General features: G+C 40.7%; 1 protein-coding gene across 2 annotated transcripts in view; it reads right to left on the bottom strand.

The window, feature by feature from the left end:
* LOC112853414 (orofacial cleft 1 candidate gene 1 protein) overlaps positions 1–21546 on the bottom strand; it is a 200033-nt gene that overhangs the window by 125686 nt on the left and 52801 nt on the right. For both annotated transcript variants that reach the window (XM_086706313.1, XM_086706314.1), the window contains exon 4: positions 16041–16264. The gene's annotated coding sequence lies outside the window, so the exon portion shown is untranslated. The remainder of the gene's footprint in view (positions 1–16040; positions 16265–21546) is intronic.

The raw sequence follows: 21546 nt of genomic DNA, 5'->3' as shown, positions 1-21546 counted from the left end.
AAATCATCCCCTGACTTACTCACATTCAATTCCCTAATTTATCATTCATTCCAAAACAAGTGTTTAGCAAGACAATTGTACTCTTTTCTTCTTTTAGGTTTATTTATTTATTTTGAGAGAGAGTAACAGAGCGCTTGTGCATGCACACAAGCAGAGGAAAGGCAGAGAGAAGGAGAGAGAGAATCCCAAGCAGGTTCAGTGACATCAGCAGGGAGCCCAATGTGGGGCTCGAACTCATGAACCGCGCGATCATGACCTGAGCCAAAATCAAGAGTCTGACGCTCAACCCACTAAGCCACCCAGGCACCCCAACAAAACGATAGTACTCTTGAGGGCAAGTATTAAAGCTTCGATGTTAGAGTTACTAGAGTTGTAGTTAGTAACTACAAAGTTACTAAACTTTGATGTTAGAGTTACTACCAGATGTAGAATATTGGAAATCTCCCATAGTTTCTCACAGATGGGATTGAACACATTTAGAAGTGACGTCAATTAGATGGGAAACGACCCAAGAGAGTCATGATTTTAGTACAATTAGTCAACAGCCTAGATGAGAATGGAAGGGATATCCTGGACTGTCTTCAAAGGAAGGTGCCAACCCATTTATCAAGGCTGTGACAATGTTGCCTGAGATAGTTTCTGATGATGTTCAGTGATACAGAACCATGTCCATGAAATCTCCAGTTTTCAACAAAGTCTCCCCCTTTTCTTCTCCTCAGTTACCTATCAGAGAACACGGTGCTTATCTCTTTCCAAACTCTCAAACATGGAAAGCAGTTTCCCATGGATTACCCTTGGGTAAGACCTTTATCAGATTTGTGTCCCTACACTTACTGTGAACATTTTAATAGAATGTAAGAAAAAAAAGAAGAAAAATATGAAGATTTTCAGGAAACAGCCATAGGAAATATGAAAGACGTGGAAACATTTTTCTACAGGTGTAGGAAGAATTTGCTGGGGTAATTGCAGGCACCCAGAAGAAAAGCCAAAAAAAATTTTTTTTTAATTACACTAGAATTTTTCTCGATTCCTCTCTTGCACTTACACCTCCCACTCTGTCCATCAGAAAATCCTTGTTGGCTCTATCTTCAAAATACATCAACATCCCAAAACTTCTCACCACTTCCACTGTCAATACTCTGGTCCAACCCACTGCCGTCTCCCCCCGGGAGTAATAAAACTAAACGGTCTCCCTGCTTCTCTCTTGACCCCTCTCCAGGCTATTCTTGAACAAGCAGCCACTGTTGTCCTTTTAAGCTATCCAATGGCAGCCCATTTGATTCCAGATAAAAGACCATCTATCTCTCCTGCTCCCATGTCACATTGGCCGGTCATGTTCCTGGAACACGCCAGGAATGTCCCACCTCTGCCACAAGGCTGTTGCTCAAATGTCACCACCTCAATGAGACCCACCCTAACCAACCTATTTAAAAATTGTAAGGTGTTCTTCAACACACACACACACACACACACACACACACACACACTTAGATTAGTAATTCCATTTATATTGCTTTTTTGTCCCCCACAGCATTTATTTCCTTCTACCGTGCCAGATAATTTACTCTTAACCATGATTATCCATGCCTGTCATCTGTCTTCCCCCTCAAAGGACTCGTGCACCATGAAAGCAGGCATCTTTGTTGTCTCACTAATGTATCAAGAACAGTACCTGGCATATTACAAGGTCTCAATAAATACTGAAGGGACGAACCACTTTTAAGTCAATGGAAGTTAATATGAGAACGAAGTTGGCTGGCTATCCTCCATGAGAGAGAAAACAAGAAATAAAAGGAATGTATAAAAAGAAAATAAAAAATTAAGGAAAAGCTTTTTAGATAGTAAGGGAGAACAAAACTATTAAAATAAGCTACTTGAAGGAAGCTTCTTTGGATTATCCAGGTGCTTTTTGAGAGACAATAGGGCTTCATTGGTTAGGAATCAGCTGGAAAGAAAAAAATAACAAGCAACATGGAGTAAAATCCTCACTTCTATTTTTTAAAAAAATGTTTATTCATTTATTTTGAGAGATAGAGAGTGAGCAGGAGAGGGGCAGAGAGAGAGGGAGAGAGAGAATTAGTGCTGTGAGCACAGAGCCTGACGTGGGCCTTGATCTCACGAACCGTGATCATGACCTCAGCCAACATCAAAAGTCGGAAGCTTCCCCAACTGAGCCACCCAGAAGTCCCCTTAACCTCTATTTGTAATGAAAACTAGACATTGGGCACATATTTCTACGAGACCTCTGCTACTTACCTACCTCTCTTTTCCAAAAGGATGTCACTGACTCAGTGGGGTTACAACTTCACGATTCAAGGATTTTCATCAGTCCTGTCAGGGTGGGGCTTAACAGTATTTACGGCATTGTATTTTAAGCCTGAATTCTTGAAAACAGCCTGTCCCAAAAAAACTAAATGGCCAGTTCAAATGCACTGATTATTCACCTATTTTTAGGATGAGGGGGAGATCACTTTTCTAATTACGTAGAAATCAAATAACAACTACAAAATTCCTTACCTTAATGTACTTAGGAAGTCCCCAGTTGAGATTCCAGAGACACATACAAAGATTCTCCCTGCAAATAGTCTAAATGCTCAAAAAGAACAAAAATATCAACAGAAATGCTTTGATTTTAGCAGCCATTTTCTAGGCCAAAAATGGAGAAATTCTGCATCAACTATTATCAGGCTGGTGATGAATAGGCCTCATACGACAGAAAGATAAATTAATAACATCAATTATCATCTAAATTGCCATTTTAAAGAATTATAAATAATCAAATGAAAAATTAAGAAAACCAAAATGAATTTCCAAGATTATATATGGCCTTCTTTTTTGAGTGAAATTAATGTAGAAATTCAGATTTAGATAAGTAAATAAGCATAAATAGGCAATCTGAATAATTCTGCCAAACCAACATTTCTCTCATAAGAAAATAGCTTTTAATCGGTAAGGTACAGTTATGTCTTTAGGTTTCAAATAATCTTGGTTGGTATAAAGCCATCCTAAGTGTCTTCAGAAATCAAAGTATATCTAAGGGAAGTAAATTATATTCTACAAAATTTATACAAATGATAGCAATGTGAATTTTATTATTTTAGCACTTATTCAAAGCAACAACTGTCAATTGAAATAAATAATTCAGGGAGCTTGTGTGGCTCAGTTGGTTAAGCCTCCAGCTCTTGATTTCCACGCAGGTCATGATCTCACTGTTCGGTTCATGAGATGGAGCCCCCCATGTTGGGCTCTGTGCTGACAGCTCGGAGCCTGCTTGGGATTCTCTCTCTTCCTCTCTCTTTGCCGCCCCCCCCCCCCCCCCCCCGCCACCACGCTCCCACGTGAGGTCTCTTTCAAAATAAATAAATAAACTCAAAAAAAAAAACTCAAAGCCTATTTCAAATGCCTTTTTTCATAATTTTTACATTTTAAATATTCAAATCTAGAGAGCAGGGGAAGCCATATTACAATAAACTACCTGATTCCATTTGCCCAGACTAAGCAACTGTTAATATTTTGCCATATTTGCTTTATCTCTGAGTGCATCTGTACGTATGGATATTTTTATGTGTAGATTTCAGTTCCAGGTGTGAGTGCCACAAACAAGATGTTTTCCTGCACTTAAAAGGCTTACGATCTGCTGAGTGAAGAAAAACACAAAACTAAATGAAACAAAACTTGACGTCAGGAGGTTCTACGATAGATTTGTGTACTGGAAACATCTATATCTATATACATGAGGGTACAAGTAAGGGGTCAATTTAACCTTGGTGAGATAAGGAGACTGTATCATGGAAGAGGCCTAGGAAAACTCAGCGGAATGCCAGCTGACTGGTTTTGCATGTTCGGCTTGGCAATGCACATGTTCGAGTGAAGGAAGTGGGATGGATATGGTTCTGTCATTCCCTGCATCATCTTCCCTGCTTCTGCCGTCTCTTCACCTCCCAACTGGATATACTAATATCCACTATGGGTGTCCTGATGTCCACGATGTGCAGCTCCAATGCCTTCCTATTTCCTGAGTCATGGCAACCCAAGCCAAGAAAAGTAATAAGCTTGAGTATACTGTTGCAAGTTAAATTCTAGATCAGTGGTTATCAGAGTCTTCTGCATACTGGATTCATCCAGGGAGCTCTTCAAAAATACGAGGACTAGTACTAATATTTAAAATTACTGAAAATAACTAGTACTAGTACTAACAATGGGTTCCACTCTTAGAGAATCTGATTTTATTACTATGATGTGAGACACCATGGAAAACTGTAATACGAAACCAAGACTAAGAACCATGAGTATGATTCTCCAACTTTAGAATTCACGTAAATAATCTGAAGATCTTATTACAATAAAAGTTTTGGCTCTAGAGTGAGGCCTGAGATTCTACGTTGTTTTTTTTTTTTTTTTTTAAGTTTATTTTATGTATTTATTTGTAGAAAGAGAGACAGAGAGTGTGAGCATGGGAGAGACAGAGAAAGGGGTAGAGAGAATAGTGCAAACAGGCTTCGTGCCATCAGTGCAGAGCCTGACATGGGCCTCGAACCCATGAACCGTGAGATCATGGCCTGAGCTGAAATCAAGAGTTAGACGTTTAACCAACTGAGCCACCCGGGCACCCCTTAGAGTCTACATTTCTAACAAGCATTCAGGTGACTCTGTGTTGTTTGCCTGAGGACTCCAGTTTGACTAGCAAGATTCTAGATCATAGCACTGACCATAACGGCTATTCCCCAAGCTGTCACAACACCATTTGAACCTAAGGTCTAACTAGTGAGCCAATTATGCCTGTACTACCCCCAAATGTAAATCCACCTTCCTCTTCTATGTTGTACCTAGTCTAGTGGTACTTAAAATGTGGTCCTTGCTGGGGCGCCTGGGTGGCTCAGTCAGTTAAGAGTCCGACTCTTGGTTTCGGCTCAGGTCATGATCTCACAGTTTGTGAGTTCGAGCCCCGCGTCGGGCTCTGTGCTGACAGCACAGAGCCTGCTTGGGATTCTCTCTCTCTCCCTCTCTCTGCCCCTCCCCCACTCACTCTCTCTGTCTCTCTCTCAAAAATAAATAAATAAAACTTAAAAAAAATTTTTTTTTTTAAATTTTTTTTTTCAACGTTTATTTATTTTTGGGATAGAGAGAGACAGAGCATGAACGGGGGAGGGGCAGAGAGAGAGGGAGACACAGAACGGGAAACAGGCTCCAGGCTCTGAGCCATCAGCCCAGAGCCTGACGTGGGGCTCGAACTCACGGACCGCGAGATCGTGACCTGGCTGAAGTCGGACGCTTAACCGACTGCGCCACCCAGGCGCCCCAAAAAAATTTTTAAAAATAAAATAAAATAAAATAAAATGTGGTCCTTGGACCAAGAACATCAGTATCACCCGGAAACGAGTGAGGAATCAAATTCTCAGAACTGACACCCTAGATCTAATAAATCAGAAATTCTGAAGGTAGAGAGAGCAACCCTGCATTATAATATTCAAATTATGTGGACGTATGCATGAATTTGAAAAATACTGACGTAGACTGTATGTTGGGGGATCTTCCTTGCTCCCCTTTTTATACTTCTGACCAACTACTCTAGATCAGCGATTTTATCTGATTGCACACTGGAGTCACTTATAATATGCTATGCCCCTCCCTTGAATCTCTAGAAGTTTCCGTTATGAAAATAGTCTCATAAAATCTCCCCAGGTGACTCTAAAATATACAACTGGGGCTGAGAATCATTATTCTGAATAATCTCCAGGGAGTTTCTCATATGAAATCTTATCTTTTGGCCAATCTCAATCTCTGAAATCTAAATACTCATGATCAAATTTCCCAGATTATCAAATTCCCCCGATTATCCTCCAATATTGTTGGCTGATATCTGAATCCCATTTTATGGTATTCCCAGTGAAGATTACTAGGACATGACTCAGAAACACTCAGAGTCCCTTCTGCCTTATTTGCTTAAGATTAGTGTCTAATAAGTAGAGTTTTTATATACAAACCTTTTGGCTGGTTTCCTGAAGGCTACATCCCATTAGATTTCCCTTTGTATTGTCTATGAATCCTTTTCTTTCCTCTCTTAATGCTTACTTCTTCCCAAGCTATCTTCCTTCAGTTGTCTTAACACCGCATGGCTCCATATCCTTCGTTTTCCTCCCCTTCAAGGATGTAAACCATTTGAGTGAAGGTAGATGTCTTTTCTAGACCTAGGCTTACACCATACCTGGAACATAAAAGTTGTATGGAATAGAAAATAAATATTCCAGTGCTAAATCTTCCACACAATCTTCATGAAATGGTTAGCCTTCAGGCTCTGTACCTGATTCATCCACTGCTCTTCTTGAGTTGGTTTCAACCGGTATGTTTCTCTATCCCCACTCCCTTGGCCCAAAGTATGAGATCAATTTTGGCCTTATTTCCTTTATAAATGCACTGATTCTTTCAGGGCATCCAGCAGATGTCCACCTTCTTAAAACATTTGACCTTGCATGCGTACTGTTTTCAAGCAATTAGATACATGATCAAGTAGGTTTTCAAGAAAAGAAATAGAATTACTATATTTTCTTTCTTCTTCCCCCAAAGAATCAGTTTATATTCTGCAGTTACGATGATTGATATGCTCATCAAGACCACTGGATTTGCTAACTTAGGGCAGACTTTTCACTTGTTTTGGTATATAGAAATTCTATTCAGTCCGATCCAGAAAATTCTGCAAATGCATGCCTATTCATTTAACTGATCATTTGTGTCTCAAAACACTGTATGTATTTTGGATGCGAGCTGTCCAATTAGGGGCTGTCTTTCTAGTTGTCAGGGTGGGGCTGCAAACAAGTTTCGTTTGTTTGTTGCTCTGAGTAAGTTGGTCTTCACACAGACTAGTAATCCATGGGAAAAACAGCCAACACGTGAGGTCACCTCCTGGCTTGGCCTCCCTGGGGTGCCTGCAGATCCGAAGGAGATGAGTTCTACCTTGAACAGCCAGAGGATGCATGCTGGGTCTTGACAAGTACGATTGTGGCCGCACAAGCCTCTCTGAGATAGGTAAGTGTGGTACTGATCCACATCGAGGGTGACCAGGCTTTCGGGAACTGGACTGACCAGGCGTGTGCACACATGCGCGCTCGCGTGCACACACACCCAGAGCTCAAATAAGAACTAAGAGTCAATCTTCTCCTTTCATTTCAAACATAACATTGTATAAACTCAAAATGCTCTGCTACATCATGTTATATCAACCAGCTCTGTGGTGAAGGCCTGTAGCCTTTAATCACTTTTAAGGGGAAACGCTGGTGTCCAAAGAAAGTCTCATTACACACCGGCATTTGCTTGGGGGTGGGTGGTGGGGAGACCCAGGAATAAGGCTGTCTTGGGGATCCTTTCCCAAACCAAATATCTCTTCATCTTGCAGAGTGACGACACTGGTGACCTACATAATTCATATAAGCTCACGTAGAAGTAAACATGACATGATTAAACAGGAAGGCTTTAACCAGGCACCGTCAGGGAGGAAGGTAGAGAGAAGGAATTAAACGGTAACAGAGTCTTAGAAACAGGGGAGAGTAGTACACGTCATTCTTAAACTAATTTTTGTTCCTTGTCTAAAACCAAATGGGTTTAAAAAACAGAATAAAAATAAAGAACACTCAATGGGTTTAAAGCGTCCCTCTCCACCACAGCCCAGACAAGGTGGTTTGGAGCAGGTGTTATACACAGAATATTTATTCGGTGGCCGCGGTGGCATAGTCAGCCATATGGGAAGTAGCAAAGTGAAAAAAGAAGGATTCCATAAAGACAACAGGGAAAAACAGCAGATAGAAAGCTTGAGAACCCACTACTAGTGGTATTTAAACAGCAGCTCTGTTGTGGTGGGAAGAGGTAGTGAGGCTAGGGGTCTTTATTTACATTTATTAAGTCTACTCAGGACGAGGCACCATGCTAAATGTTGTTAATCTCACTTAACACTAACCACACCCTTTTATATCCTCATGCAAAACATGCAGGGCTAGTACAAGGGAGAACCATTAAGCAAAGCGAAGCAAGATACCTATGTCCCTCCCATGACCAAACTAATCACTTGCGGCAAGGTTCGAGAAAAACGTGCATCCTTGCAGTATCTCTGGCTTTAGCCTCCTTGTCCAGAAATTGTGAAATTTTATTTGCCTACTTTGTCATGGGTCAATTAAGGAATTAAGTTAAAAGGAAAAACCAACCTTTGCCCTGCAGTTTTCTGCATCAGGAGAGCTAGCTGTATTTGGATGTCAGCTCTGATCCTGAAGTTAGTTAGATGTCACCAAGGGTTCGCACTCTGGGCTTCATTCCCAGGAAGAGCAAATCTTCTAAATCCTGGACTTCACCATAGAGCGTGCCTGTGTGCTGCAGACAAACTCCCCGGGGGCCACCATGGCCACCCAGTGGGCCCTTGTAGGTGTCTTTCCCTGCCCAAGACAGGAAGAATCACATTTTGCCAAAGCACTGAGGGCAGAGTGAGTAATACTGTATTTCACAGGCACTTTGAAACAAACACCCCCAATCCTTTGACTGTTGTCTGTCTCACTGCGTCTTAGAACGTTCATTGTCATATTTTTTTGTTTGTTTGTTTTTAAGTTAAGCAAGACCCAGCACATAGGGAGGAGGCAGCTGATAACTTTGCTGTTGTCCTAAAACACAGGCCTTGGAGGAAGGCGCTAAATGGCAGGTATCCCCATGTGCTCAGGTAAAGAATCACAAATCAGAAGAGGCTGACATCCTTCTCTATCGCCACAGGGAGTGAATAGAGAATCAGAGGGTGAATGCAGGCTGTTCACTCCGGGTGTAAGCTCTTTGCACTTCCCAGAGCCCCTGTCATGGGGGTAGTGCCCATCAAATAAATATTGATGAGTGTAAACAGTCTTTGGTCAGGAGTTCAGAAACATACCCCAGGCCAATGGAAAATCAGAAAGATGGAAAAAGAGAGGGACTCAGGACAGTAATTCCTAACAATATTGTAACAAATAATCAGAGGGGAAGGGACTGTTTTTCCAAACAGAACCTGGCTGGAGGGATGCAGAATTTGGAAATCATTCCTTTCTCAAATGCCAATCATTACCAGGTATTCTTTTCAATTTTATTATGAAGTATTAACAAACACCGGAACAACTGGCGTCTTCCTTCAAAATCCTAGCGCACATCCTGGAAATATCAGCAAGCAACACTTGAGAACTGGGGCAGGACCACAGCATGAACTCCTTAGGCTTAGTGCTGATGGACAGTCTCCCCTGCCTTCCCCTGATCCCGAGAAGTAATACTAACCACAGAAAGAGCCTAAGGAGAAGGCTCATATTATTTGAATTTCATTTTCATGAAGACTTCTGTCTGACAAGGGATTCTGGGACTCCCTTCCACAGACAAGTGCTTGTATTTTCTCATTCTGTGATAAGGGAAAAGTGTAAAAAAAGACACGGAAGATAAGTATAATACCATGAGGAAAACGTGGTGTAAATTTTGAAACCTGGAGGGGATCGCGCAGGAACATCCTGCATTTTGAAAGCTCACGGTCTTAGCTGCAAAATTAGGAAAGCATGTCTTGTTTTCTGAAATAAACACAATTCATTTGTGTAACTATAAAACATTTTCTAAAGTCCTTTCAAAGGCTGGACAAGTTTCGCCAAACTTCCTAAAAACCATTCTGTCACCCAAGGGCAGTGCAACAGAACAGAGAAACAAAGTGTGCATAAAACGTTTCATTAAATGAGCTCAATTGGCAAGACCCTTTAACCACCACCTCACGGCACCAGGCACACCCTCCAAACCAGGCAGAGAATAAATAGGAACAACATGGTGAGGCTTTGCTCCTATAACACATCTGCTCACTTAGTTGGATCGTGTTTTCTATTCGGGCATAACAAGTTTGGATTGTCTTTATGTACAGTGACAGCAGTGTAATGAATGTTGTTTGAACTCTGAATTGTATAAATACAGAGACATGTTGATTTGGGAAGAGAAAACAAGGCATGTGAAAATTGGCAAAATACCCATTTTAGGCATTATAGATACTCTGCTTAAAAAGAAAAAAAAAAATCAAGAAGAAACTCAATTGGCAGACCACCCACGAAGTACCCTTAAGATCTAAACAACATGAAAAAAAAAAAGGCGTTCTGTAGCCAGTACAATTGTTGAAAGCATTAACTTTAAAAAGGCTTTAGTTTAATCCAGCGAACTCAAAATATTTCCTAAAATTACAGACTTCTTTTGTGTGTTCAGCAGAAGCCCCCTCGCATATATGAAATGAATTGGGATAACTAGAAAAGGAAAATAATAACGATAGTTGCTATTGTATATAGGACACCCTATACGAATCAAACAAGTATCGTATGTATCATCCTCTGTGATCCTATAAAATAAATATTCAATGAGATGTGCCCTCATTCATCAGATAAAGAAACTGAGGCTAAGAGACTAAATAAATTGAATAAATACTAGGGTGAGCAGAAGTTGGATACAAACCCTGGCCCATCTGTTTCTAAGACGTGGGGTCCTGTCACCACCAATGTCCTGACATTCAATAACTCCCGTAGGTATAATTAGTTTACAATGAATCAAACTCATTATTAACAGTAAAAAAGAACACATAACCCCAAATAAGGACTCCATTCTCAGAAGAAATTTCATTGACCTAACCTTCCAAGGAAACAAGTAAGCAATTAAATCCGCAAACGTGCACTCAATTTAAAAGAAACAAAAGAGGAAGACATCCAACAATAATTCAAAATAAATCTGTCTCAAGCAATGAACAAGTAAAGAATAGAGGAATCTAGTGTTTTCTCTGTATAGAGTGAACTATCTGCAGAAATAATAAGCCTACCTGACTTTAAAGAGTCTAATTTAGTATGGAGAAATGGCCCTTGCCTCTATGTTTCTCTGATGATCCCAGCCACCAATCATCATTCTTTTTTTCTGCTTTCCTACTGCACTTAATACCTGGATGATTCATTGGCCACTCGTGTTATAAATATCCTTTTATATACATAAATCTCTACTAAGAGATTTAAGTTCCTCAAAAGAGGCAACTGTATCTTGCACCTCCTGTGTGTCCCATAATGTCTTGCACAAAATAAGTACTCAACTCATTGTTGCTTTAATTCGTGCAAGACTTCTGCCACTAAGATTATCTAGACTCACCAAATTTGACCAACGAGTAAGAACTAGAAAGTGGTTCTAGTTACCTGGGCAACCAGGTAACATTTTGGTAATATTTTGGCAATGCAGCTCACATTTTCAGCTAAAAGTATTCATTACTTTTGAAGTTACCTTGTAGGTCGATCACTGTATTTGAGAGCAACAGGTACAGGCGAGGCTTGCTTTTATATAAATTACGGTTTCCAAAGGTTGTATTTTTTTTTTTTTTTTGTATTTAGTTTTAATTTCTGCCATCTGAGAATTCATCAAGGAACCTCTAAGGAGCACAGCAGCTTCCAGAATCCACCACAAAACAGAAAAGATCACGGATGGGTTGTTGTAAAGAAGGGCGTGGTTCGGAGCTTGAAAAACATGGCCATAAAGAATAAATGCCTGTGTAGCTCAGTCGGTTAAGCATCTGACTCTTGATTTTAGCTCAGGTCATGATCTCATGATCATGGGATGGAGCCCTGTGTCAGGCTCCGAGCTGACTGTGGAGCCTGCTTGGGATTCTCGCTCCCCCTCTCTTTCTGCTTCTCTCTCTCTCTCTCTCTCTCTCTCTCTTTCTCTCTCTCAGAATAAGTAAATAAACTTACCCCCCCCCAAAAAATAGAATAAACCCAGGAAGCATAGGCCCTTCAACCCATAAACCAGAGCCGCTAGAAAAGAAAGGACAAAAAAAAAAAAAAAAAGAAAGAAAGAAAGATGAGGCAAAAGAAACCAAAACTTGAAAATCTGTGAGTGAGAGTTAAGGTTTAAGACATTCTATAAACTGTTATTGAGTGACTGAAGGAATGGATGCGTAATACCAGAGTCCCTGCACGTCGTTGCACTTGAGAGAGCAGAAGCATAATGATAGACGGTGAGAGGGGATTGAAGGTCAGAGTCAAGAGGCACTTAAGAGATACAATTAAGATGAAACAAGCAAGAGTGCTTTGGGAGCTGTACTGAAACACTGAGCATGTTGTATTGCTTTTGAAAACTCCCAAGAAGTTTGGCCAATGCATTAAAGAGTGATGGTCACATTGTGCCTCTCAGAATCATCCAGGTGGCTAGATGAAAGGGGGGCGCACCACTTAGCAAACTATTTCACCAGCTGTCTCTATGTGTGAGTTTTGACGCTGCCAAACTGCACATGAATGGCACGTTGGCCCCTACAGTGGCACCAAGCGCAGTGAGCCACCGACGACAGCAGATGTGCTGGGTCTGACAATATCCACAGTGGCTAGAGGGCAGCTCACTTCCTCAGAGGACGCTGGGTGCACCAGCTGCTGGTGACAGCAATCGAATCAGATAGGTTCTGCCCTGTAGTTTTTAAGTGCTGCCTGCTTTTAAAAGGCAGAGCCTCCAAATAATGCAGGAGCTAACAAGTTTGCAAAGGAAATGCACTTGCAATATGAAAACAAGAGCAGCTGGTTATCCAACTGTGTAAAGAAATACAGAGGGCTCTTCTTTTCCCTCAAACTGATATTACTCACCCGGGTTTTATAGAGTCGAAAGCATATGCTTAAGTATAATTACTCAACAACTCAGACCAATTTCCACATCGCAGCCATATAAATAAGATATCAATTCCACCTAGGCAGTGATTATGTGACTCTTTTGCCTAGGTATTCCAGATGAGAGTATTATAAACCCGTTGGCTCTGGAGGTAACATTTAAAATTAATTTGTAAAATGAAATGTTTCATATGTGCAAATATGTGTAACGCGATACATAAAGTATATAAAACAAATGATGAGTACTCATCACCCAGATTGAGAAAGAACATGACCAGTACAACTCAAGTGTTCCTGGGCAACCCCTTACACTGCTACCCTTAGGACTGGCTACATGGTTTGAGGAACCCAACGGAAACTGAAAATGCAAGGTCTCTTGTCCAAATTTATCAAGAATTTCAAGACGGTGAGATCAAGCATAAGGCCTTCTAAACGTGGGTACCGGCACAGCAACACTGGTCACAGGTCCATAAAACTGGCCCTGAAAACTCATCTATCACCACCCACACAGAGAAATCACTGCACTAGATTTTCCAGATATGAATTCCATAGTTTCGGAAGGCTTTATTACACAGGGATTAAGTATGTTCTGGTTTTGTATGTTTGAAGTTTATAAACATGCCTTAAGTCCAACATCGTGTTTTTTAAGATTCGTTCACGTTGATCTGTGTTGTCGTTTCTTTCCATTCCCTACATTGTGCCAACTAATTCATTTGTATTTGAAATGAATTTATACATTTTCCTATTGAAGGGTATCTGGGTTGTGGAGAGTTTTCTTGTTTTTCATTTCGTTTTGTTTCATTTCATTTCATTTCATTTCTTTTCTTTTCTTTTCTTTTATTTTATTCTTTATTTTTTGCTTTGTTTCTAGAAGAAACAATGCTTCCGGGAACATTTTTGCAGCTGTCTCCCAGTGAACATGTATAAGTTCCATATAGTTTAGATGTATTTCTTGTAAAAAGCAAGAACCACGTCTTATATTTATCCAGTCTGACAATCCATCTTGTTGCTGACGAAATTGGTCCATTTACATTTACTGTGTGGTATATTTTCATTCATTGATGTTCTGTTCTTCTGTACATTCTATTTGTCCCTTCTTTTTTCTTCCCTCTATCTTACAGTAATTTTTAGTTCATATTTTCTCTACTGCTCTAACAGAATTCGTACCTATTCTGACCTTGGAATTTTAGCATACCATATCAAAGTCACAAGTCTTAACACATTGTCTTAACTGTCCAACTAAACAAGGCAGGAACCATAGAATGTTTTCACTCTTGTCACCCATCCCCCCAGACTTAGAAGCCATTGTCACTCAGTATTTTAGTTCTGTCTTGTTTTTCCCCACAAAGTACACATCGTTATATTTTTTTTTTGCTGTCAGTGATTAGGCTTAGCTATATGTTTATTAATTTCTTTGTGCATCTTTCTTCTTGTAGCTCAAACATGCCTTCTGGAGTCATTTTTATTCTTGCATGGGAGTATAATTTTTAGAAGTTTGGGTAGAGATGGTAAACTCTCAGTTTTTGTTTATCTAAAAGTATGTCTTGATTTTGGTGTTTGAAATACAGTTTCACATGCTGAACAATTTAGGATTGACAACTAAATCTCAACACGGCATCCATGGTTGCTATCAGTCTAACTATTGGTCCTCTCTTTTCCCCCTGAATCATTTGAAGATCTTCTCTGTCTTTGGTGCTACAATGTGCATAGGGGTATAGGTTTCTTTTTTATTTTTCTTGCTCGGAATCATGTGTGCTTCTAGTTTCTGATGATTCAAGTGTATAATCAACATCAAAAATATATCAGTCACTACCTATCTACATATTTCCTCTCCTCATTCTCTTTATTATCTTTTTCCAGAACTCCAATTTGAAATGCTACATCTTCCCATGATATGTTCCATGTCTCTTAGCCTCAATTTATATTGTCAATATCCTTGCTCTACCGGAGTTCATTTCTTCATGTTTTTTTCAAATATAATTTATTGTCAAGTTGGCTTACATACAACGCCCAGTGCTCATCCCAATATTTCTTCGTGTTTATCTTCATGGTTACTAATTGTCTCTTTGGCTCTGTTTAGTTACTGCTAAAGTATTCATGAAATTTCTTATTGCAGCAACCATATTTTTCACGTTTGAGTTTTATTGTCACTTCAAGAAGCAATATCACCAAAGCTAAAAACTAAGAGAGATAAGTGTTTATTTCCCCCGAGTTCAGCAGCGAACCCCAGTCCAAAAGGAAGCTTCCTGAAGCCTGGATTGCTGAGGAATGAGGCCAAGTGGCCCCCTTATTTGTCCTCCGCTCACCCAATTAGTGAAAACAGCGTTCATCACCTTGTGCTGATGACAATTCTATTGTCTCTGTGTCACAGAGGGACAGGATGCCCTTTGTGCGGTGTGAGCATGATCCATGGTTCTTCTGGATCTGCTTTTGCTTCAGGAATCCCTGAAAACCAGCCAGTGCAGAAAAGACAAGGAAGCAGACCATTGGTGAGGTCTGGGCAGATACAGATAGGTGCTTGTAGATGTTGATATGGATTAGAAAAAGATGTGGACTTCATATAGCCAGGCAACGCGGAGGAGGAAGAAAAGAATTGAGGTGGGACAAAGTGGTAGGCCATTGACTCAAACAACCCAATGGCTTTTCCCAATGGTCAGGAAATGAGTCATGGAGTCATTAAACTTAAAACCACCAGGCACGGACTTTTTCGGAGACCTCTCTGTCCTCTTTTTTTTTTTAATTTTTTTTAATGTTTACTTATTTTTGAGAGAAAGACAGACAGCAAGTGGGAGAGGAGCAGAGAAAGGGCGAGACACAGAATCGGAAGCAGGCTCCAGGCTCCGAGCTGTCAGCACAGACCCTGATGTGGGGCTTGAACTCACAGGCTGTGAGATCATGACCCGAGCCAAAGTCAGATGCTCAACCGGCTGAGCCACCCAGGCGTCCCTCCATCCTCTTAGATTGTGTGTGTGTGTGTGTGTGTGTGTGTGTGTGTGTGTGTGTTTTATAACCCATTTTATACACATAGCACACATATTTTAAACCTAACCTGTAGGATATACCTCAGTATCACATTTGATATATAATAATACTATATGCTGTGAATACAGTGGAGACAAAACTTGCCAATTATATTTTTCGCAGTCATACGAAGAGTGAATATTTCATGAGAAGCGTAAAAGGATTACTGTTCCACTTTCTTCATCGGGGAAAAAGCCTATTGTCTGAAGAAGCACCTCAAAAGGGCTGTCTGTATATTGTAAAGAGCGATCGAGTTTCTGATTCATGACATCAATGGAAACTTTTTCAAGTGGATAATGTCCTGACATAAAGGGTTCCAGTTAAGACACCAGACTGCAAGGCAAAAACACAAAACAGCTGCTGCAGCTTTGAGTCTGTACTTACTGCTCAGTTATTCACAAGAATGTGGAGATCCACCTCACGACCTTCAAACTTGCTGGAGACAAGTGGCTCGGATGAATACGGGCCTAGGGAAGGGGCTCAGAAACAGTCAAGGGCTGACAGCGAAGGCAGAAAGTGTCCAGGGGACACAAGCCTCCCCTTTATGACCAAGTGAAGCGTTGACCCCACAGACCAGGATATCACTGAGGAAAACACGAGCAGCCAACCTACGGAATAAAATGAAAACTTCAACCATAATGCAATCAGCACTCGCGTTGCAGCACAAAGCAGTCCCTGGTGAATCAATAAATGATTCGGTTTCCAGAGAATATGACTCCGACTTGCCAAAGAGAATCAGAGGGACACGTGTTCTTCTCTCTACCCAGCTTCCTGCTTATGTGTGGTCTAGCCATCCGTCAACATCTAGATCAGCTTGTACTCATCCAGAAAAATCTTACCTCGTTAGCTCCTTCCACATTCCCACTGCACCTCGAGTGTATCTTTGTTTGCGGTTGCGCCTTTCAATTAGGTGGCACATAATTGCCTCGCTAGTCAAACTTGTCATATAATTAAGTCCGTTAGAGAACTTCCTAGAGATTGCAAGTCTCACGAACATACCACGTCCCCTTTATCATTTTAACCATTCAGTGATGCCAGTGGCAAAACATCATTGCTGTTACCTCATTGCACGCTCGACACACAGAAAACAATCAGTAAATGCGAGTTCAATGTATTTCCACTTCTTGGACAAAGAAATGAAAGTCCACGGATACTTTCAAGGCTGCACAGTTCAACCGTAAGACCAAGTCCCGGCGTATACCTAGATTTTCTGGCTCCAAATCCAGAATTCTTTCCATTCGCAGGGCCGCCTCTGAGTGCCCGCCTCATTTTTACACACTCACACACACAAGCACATTGCGCACACACACACGGAGTTTACCTATGGGATTGAGACCTCTTACCTACAACACTGAAACCAAGCTACGTGTGAAAGACTAATGAGAACCAGTTCCTCGCCTTCCCACAATGAGGCTCACAAGTGAATTGTTTACTGAATTGAAATAAAAGAAATACCAATTCAACGACGATAAACGTGCCGCATGTTTCTTATCCAGTGCGGTAATTTTGGCAAACTATACTAAAGGAAAGTCTCTCCCTTCTTAAAGCTCCGTGGTGTCCTGATGAAGAAACGAACAACAAAATAATCAGAGGCAACCAGAAAGGAGGGTATAAGGCAGAAGAAAGAAACCTTTGGGAATGTTCAGCGCACTGCCCTCTGTGCTTATTTGGGAGAATTTTCACTTCCTTCTATGCCAAGTCTTCACAGCTGCAGTCTAAACAGTTGGGGACCACTAAGGGGGGTGACCTTACTCTGAAAAGGCTCAGATAAGTTGAGGAGGCAGTGGGGACCTAATGGCATTAGAATGATCTTTCCAACCTCTCAAATCTCCAATCTCTGAATCCATACCACACCCCTGCATCGGGGAATATTCCACCACCATGGGGGTATCACTCCCCACTACACTACCCTAGGAGGTAGCCGGGAATTTTTTTCCCTGTCCCCAGACAATAGCACCTTAAAAAATTAACATTTAAGCGTTTGTTGGTGACGCATAGCATATCGACATCAAAACGCTCAAAATGCACTCATGGTACCAAATCCTGCTGGTTTTCTCCCTGAATTTCTCTAGCTCTTTTGACCCTGGGTGATGAGTATTTTCACAAATATTATTTTTGAGTTGCCAGTTAAATCAACTACTTTGAGGTATGCCAGTCCTCGAACTAGCTGACTCGAGGGCGAGGACAGGTAATGACCGGTTAGGAGAAAAAGGGCAACAAAAGAAACGTCGCCAGCTGCCAAGTCCGGAATCAGAACGTTTATGAGGTTCCCCAGGGGTGCACTGACTTCTCCCAAGTGCAGTAACATTTTCCACAACAAAATAAATTAATTAGAAGTGTCCACAGAGCAAGCAAGCGTTACAATTGTTTGTAGGTTTGTTTGCTTTTTTTTCTAAGGGTTACTTCATCACAGACTTGTGTTAATGAGCTTGGAAATACATAAATAAAACAATCCCAAGTTATGAAAGCCCTAAGTTTTTATTCTAACATGTAGCAAATGAATGCCACCCTTCTTTATTTTCGACATCAGAAGCCCCTCACGAGTGGCGTTTATTAAATCAAACTGTGATCCTTCAGAACCACGGGAAGAACCGAAAAGTTTGCAAGACTCACGCCCAGTGGCACCCAGGGTTTGCACATGAACATGGTTGAGTACTAATCACAAATATCACATCATAAAAGCACTATGACGAGGGATTTATCTCAGTTGGTCCACACGACAGTGCATGAGGTTATTCCCACTTTAAAGCTCAGTTTTAAATTATTTGTCAATATTTAAATTATTTAAATATTCTTTATTTTTTTTTAACGTTTATTTTTATTTTTGAGACAGAGAGAGGCAGAGCATGAATGGGGGAGAGTCAGAGAGAGAGGAAGACACAGAATCCGAAACAGGCTCCAGGCTCTGAGCGGTCAGCACAGAGCCCGACGCGAGGCTCGAACTCACGGACTGCAAGATCATGACCTGAGCTGAAGTCGGACGCTTAACCGACTGAGCCACCCAGGCGCCCCTCTTTTTTTATTTTAAATTCCTCTTTGAAACTCAGCAAATTTGAGAGGCTTTCCCAACAACATGAGGCCAGTATGTGACAGAGGCAGCCTGGATGCAAACCATCTGGTCATTTTACATCAAATGTATCTTGGAAGTGATGGAGGGATAAATAGAGTCCGTCCCTTAACCCAGATCTAGTCCTCTATACACACTGCATAGCTGACCAATTAAACGTAGGATCCCCAGGGGGTCATAGATGAAAATAGTGACAAAGATTTTCTCAGGAACAAATGCCATCTCGTTCAAAAGAAATCATAAGGCCATCTCATGTCTAGTCACTTAAGTATTAGAGGCAGTGGAGGGATAGGAATACTTTCTGGGCCAGATTTGGATCTAAGTATCAGATGCTTAGAGTAGGGTTTCTCAACAGCAGCACTGTTAAAATTTGAGCTAAGATAGCTCCTTGATGTGGGGGAGGGAAGGAGGGGAACTCTCACATGCTCGGATATATTGCAGCATCCTGGCCTATACCCACTAGATGCCATTGGTGATGACCGATTATGTCCCCTGCACTGCCTCCCTGGGCATCTAAATCAGCCTTTCTCCCCACTGAGAACCACAGACTTAAAGGAAGTAGGCTTTTTTTTTTTCTGTGCCTCTAAGTTCTATTTTTTCTTAATTACTCAGTGTGCTGAGAAATGTTCCAAACTTCCTTCCGTCATAGAAGAAATTCAAGAGCAGATTGTTCTCCCACTGAGTGTGAAAGAATTGCCTCAATAAATATTACCAATAACGTCTCTCATGTAGCTGATCGTGGCGTCCTGCCCTTTGAGTTCCACCACCGATAAGTCATTCGCCACAGAGCATGTCCTGATGACACAAAAGCATGCTGGGAGCAGTGATACACTTGAAAGATGTTGAATATTAAGGGAAACCTTTGTCCCTCAAATATTTGTAGGTAGAATGTGGAAAAACATATGAGATGAGGTGCTACGGTCACCAGGAAATAGCACTACACATGCGTTAGATTGCCTGAAATTTTGAAAATTGACCATCCAAAGTGTTGGCAAGGACGTAGAGGAACTGCAACTCTCAGATAGTGCTAATAGGAGAATGGGACAAACACTTTGGAAAACAACATGGTCGTTTCCTAAAATGTCAAGCTTGGGCAAGTCTACCATGTGACAGAGCCATTCCAATCCTAGCCACCGACCCATGAGAAACAAACAACAAGCAGACAAACAAACAAAAAGTCTTCGTGTCCAAAGACTTTTACGTTTCTGGGTATAGCAGCTTTATTTCCAAACACCAGAAACTGGAAACAGCCCCAAATTACGACCTCTCCATAGAGGGTAACGCCCAGCGACAAAAAGGAGGAAACTGTCAATATACTCAATACCATGGATACATCTCAAAATCATTACATTAAGTGAAAAGGGACAGTCAAGAAAGATTACGTGCTGTATGATTCCATTCGTTTGAAATTCTAGAACACGCAGACTACTCTGTAGGGCTGGGAAGCGAGTCAGTGTTTCCTGAGGTTGGTGGGAACAGCAAAATGGAGAGGAAACTTGTGCTACCCTAATCGTGACGATGACTTCAAGGGTGTGTGCCTGTGTCAAAAGTGCTGATACTGAAAACTTCAATTAGGTGTAGTTTATGGGACTTCAATCATAGATGAATAAAATAGGGGGGAAGAAACACATTGTAGGAAAACACAAAGTTTTATCTACCTAGCAGAACCTGCGACGGAAGATAAAATTCAACCCCCAGCTAATGACCTTAGTAGTGTAGTGACTACTAAAGACAATTTTGGTAAAGTTATATGTTGCATAAACAGCAAATCCATGACATGATAGTACTTAGGAACCAGTCTAACTAGTATATCTTGCCTTTCGGGACAGAATTTAAAATAACACATGCATACACACATGCACACAGGCACACTTACTCACCACACAACCATGTTACAAAGCAGAGTTGCTGCATTACAATTATTTCATTCTGTCATCCTTTCTTTATTCGAGGCTATCATCTTGCTGTCATTCTTTGGCTCAAAAAAAAAAAAATAGCTAACCTTATTTAAATACGCGATACCATCTGTACATTATCAACTATTTGTGTTGGTATTTGTATTGCTGCTTCAACAAATACCAAATGCTAGAAAAGTGTAAAATTCTTGGAAATGCATAAGTGAGGCAAATTCTGTGTTTTTATGTTTTACGAAAGGAAAACCCCAAACCGACAAAGTGGTATTAACTTGGTTAGGTGTACGTTAGGTGAAGTATCACATCTTTAAGCAAAGTCAAAGAATACATGCATAGAATATTATCTGAGTCACACAAAAAAGACTAATTAATAACCAAGAGATCACATGTATGTCTCTCTCTGATATTTGATCACTTTGAGCATCTTTCCTTTTCCTGAAGAAAAACCCATCTGTAGGACTTGAATGTATAGGTTAGATGAATTGCATCTTTGAGCTCAGAAAATATTTGACTATAATTCTGTGGTTCACAATCGCATTTTGTGCGTCCCTTCGCTTCTCTCTAAGAATGGTAAGTTATATATTATTATGTCACAAATTAGACGTCACACGGATTTAGGGTGAGCTGCCTGATTCTGATACGATCTTAGGCTCTTTCTTCAGAAGCTGAGTTATATTACACCTGGCCATATATATTCAAAACAATATATATTATTGTTGTCATTGTTGTAATTATTGTTGTAATATATATTCAAAGACATTTTGCCATTTTTATTTTTCACTCCAAGACCAGTGAATGCCTTGATGCAAATAATGTTATAATTCGGAATGGGAATTAGCATCTAGGAAGAAAAATGAAGCAAGACAAAAAAGACAGGTCAAAATGAGGGGAAAAGAAATATAATACACAA

The sequence above is a fragment of the Puma concolor genome, chromosome B2 (assembly GCF_028749965.1).
Source record: "Puma concolor isolate L17-30 chromosome B2, mPumCon1.1.hap2, whole genome shotgun sequence".
NCBI classification, from domain to species: Eukaryota; Metazoa; Chordata; class Mammalia; order Carnivora; family Felidae; genus Puma; species Puma concolor.
This window is presented reverse-complemented; position numbering and strand designations above follow the sequence as displayed.